The 3,186-nt window shown below is 37.5% G+C and overlaps 1 protein-coding gene across 1 annotated transcript in view; it reads right to left on the reverse strand.

Annotated features, from left to right (window-relative positions):
* The window catches only part of ND-13A (NADH dehydrogenase (ubiquinone) 13 kDa A subunit), a 35,159-nt gene that overhangs the window by 11,414 nt on the left and 20,559 nt on the right, over window positions 1-3,186 (reverse strand). The window lies entirely within an intron of this gene.

Consider the following 3,186-nt stretch of genomic DNA (forward strand, 5'->3'; position numbering starts at 1 on the left):
TCGACCCACTCTGTGCCACCCATCTTCAATAGATAATGTGTCCTTGCAGCTTGAAGAGGACTAACAATACGATATCGAGCCTTCCTAATGAAGACGAATAGAGAACAGGATAGGATAGAATAGGATAGATGGAATAAAACAATGCAACACACAAGTCATCTGTCAAGGGAGGATGCCAAACCACAGGACTTTCCATACAGAAATCCGGCCCCTGTTTAGTGTCAGACAAGAAGAAAACCCGGAAAACACGCGGCCAGCGTTCGGTGGTTCCAAATTAAACTAATTATCCGAGAAATCGAAAAATACGGGAGGAACATACAGACGGCCTCCAGGTATATTTCTATCGTGGCGTATGATTAAACTAATGGGGTGCCATTACGACGATGTCGATCTTTTTAAGATTCAAAACCGGAAAAAAGGTAAGTAATGCATACAAAATTCTTCGATCCAAAATCGTATTAACCTTATTTCGTTTCCACAAAACTAAAAATATCGATATAATAAAAAAGGGAGGAGAGAAAGATATTACGTCGATAGAGAAGAATATTTCGAGTAAGAAAGAACCGATAGCAAAAATTGAATTGGAGTTTAAAAATAATAATAATAGAAAGAGGTAGGGAATTTGTCTGTATATTTTTAGATACGAACGGGAAAATCCCGCAAGGGAGGGAGAAAAAACACGGGAATTTTTCTACTCGATAAAGTAAGATAAAAGACTTTTAGGTTTTACTTTCCCGGCTGTTGTGTATACGTAACGAGCGAAAGTATTGGACTCCTGGATCCAAAAAAGTAAAGAGAAAATCCCATGGATATATGCGTGTGTGTGGTGTGTGCACCACACAACACACAAACATCTATTTCGTTTAATATCTCTGGATGGGGTAATTCGCGTATATGGGGCATTGGTGCTATTAAATTGTGGTGTTTAAAGGTCGAGGAGGTGAGGATCTCCCCATTCCCTCTATCTGGAGTGGGGTCGGACTTAAGAATTTGCTCGTTATTAGCATTTACAAGTTTTTATGTAATAATTAAAAACATAACAGTTTTTGTAATAAAATCTCGTAATAGATGGTGCCCACGCAATTATATTCATTGTGATTAATAATTTAAAAGTTATTTTTTAATAAAAATCTCGTAACAGCCGGGAAAGTTACGCAACTCTGCCGGATTTTTTCGGAATAAATGCTCTTTCCGCAGCGCCAATGTATTTACCGAAGGCGGGATTTATGATCTCGTGACAAATTTTAGTGAGCTTTAAACACGTAGTTAGTGTTTCAACACCGTAATAAATCCTGTAATAACACTCTAAATAGGATCAGCAATGTATAGAATCTAAGATTTGCTCAAAAAAAAAAAAAAAAAAAACATTAAACCTCAAACACACCCTGTTAAGCAGCCGGGATGATTCTGCACTATACAGGGCCACCGACTGGTATTATACCGGATAACCCAAAAGCCAGTTTACCAAAAAGTTTTTTGAACCTTTACCACCTTTACCAACGGAAATTAAAACCCCGATGACCGAACGAATAAAAAAAAACCACCAAACACTGGTACTCGGCTAGTTCGCGGTTGGCAAATGGGCCTGCCACGTGAAGTTTTCAGGGTTTTCTTCACGTTAGTAACACCTAAATAGGGGTCAGTTTCCTGTAGTAAATCCTCTCGGGAGGCACCCCCACCTTGGATGATCGCCCAGGTGTCGCGTTGCCGTATACAAACAAATAAACGGGAAAAACGGATATTATCAGATAAGGAAGCTACAGCTGCTGCTTCGTTCTTAGTCAAACCTCGATATAGCGCCCTCCTGAATGACGCCACCCCGCTAAATCGTCGACGATTTAGCGGGAAAAAAAACTCCTGCAAACCACATTAAAAACCTCGTGCAAACCACGTGATTTGGTGATAAACTCGTGCATAGACTTCGTTACTACGTACAGTACAATTCTTATTGTTCGAAATACTTCAGTTTAGTGCCACCGTACCATTTGTTTGCTTCTAAAATTGGTGTTAACTTAAATGCCAATTTCAGATTTGGCGTGTGGCCAAACAAACGGTGGCGTTGAATCGAAGTTCGAATGTAATTTCGAGTTGACCTCTCTAAGTTAACATGAAAATTACTACCTATCCAGCATTCTGCTTTAATATCCTTCAGAGAATACCAGTTTCTTGTGAGGTGGTGTGCGGTACAGCCATTCACAGACACTCCTATCAGATCATAAATATATATAAATAGAGATAAGAACAAGTTTTACATCATTCACAAGAAAATTCAGGTCAGCTTTTTACATAAGATTAAATTTTAGGGCCCCCTCTCTGTCTGAGGCCTGCACCAAATGGCTTGGATCTTATTACTCGCATTAACTTTTCTACAAGTTGCTACACATATTGATTAAAGTAAAAATGTCTATCCAACTTTAAATACAATATTTTCTTGTAAAATAACATACACCCATGGATCAACAGCTGCTACACATTACCTAGGTTACACCTGTGGAGCAACAGCCACATCACCTACATTTCACCTATGGAGCAGCATCGGCTCCATAGGCGAGTGCAAGTTTGTAATTGAAATTTTAAGACAGAACAAATGTAAAATTGTATCCTCAACCCCTTTCAAACAGACTTTTAAACAAAAATAACCTGCAGTTTAACAGCTTTACTGATCTGGAACATGCAATATATTCTTATATCTCCTCAAATACATATCCCAAAAGTCTGAAACACTGTTTATACAACAAATTAGTTATTTTAAATGTATCCAACACATTGTTTTTAAAAAAATTTAATTAAATAATACCAATAAAACACTTTATATAACATTAAATCAAAATATTACACAAGAAACTGCAACGCACACTTGAAAACTAGCAACAAAATTTAAATTCTTGAGACTGTCCAATCAATGAAAATGCAATAAATTAAAAGAATATTTGGTAATTTCGGCGGGCAGGAGCTAAATTAAGTCTTCGCATTTATTGCGACGCTTTCGGGTCTGGCAAGTTAACAAGAGCCAGTAAAGCGGTTCTATGTTTTTAGGTCATTAACCGCTCATCTATGATGATTTAAAAAGTCTGGCACCCTTTTTTATGATGTAAATAAAAGGAGTCACAAGGTATTTGATTCATCAAATTCAAAACATTTTTGTGACGTCGAATTTAAACTGGCGCAAATTATAGCACTCCCGAA

This window comes from Centruroides vittatus, unplaced genomic scaffold (genome assembly GCF_030686945.1).
Source record: "Centruroides vittatus isolate TY-2023 unplaced genomic scaffold, ASM3068694v2 contig_1891, whole genome shotgun sequence".
Classification (NCBI taxonomy): domain Eukaryota; kingdom Metazoa; phylum Arthropoda; class Arachnida; order Scorpiones; family Buthidae; genus Centruroides; species Centruroides vittatus.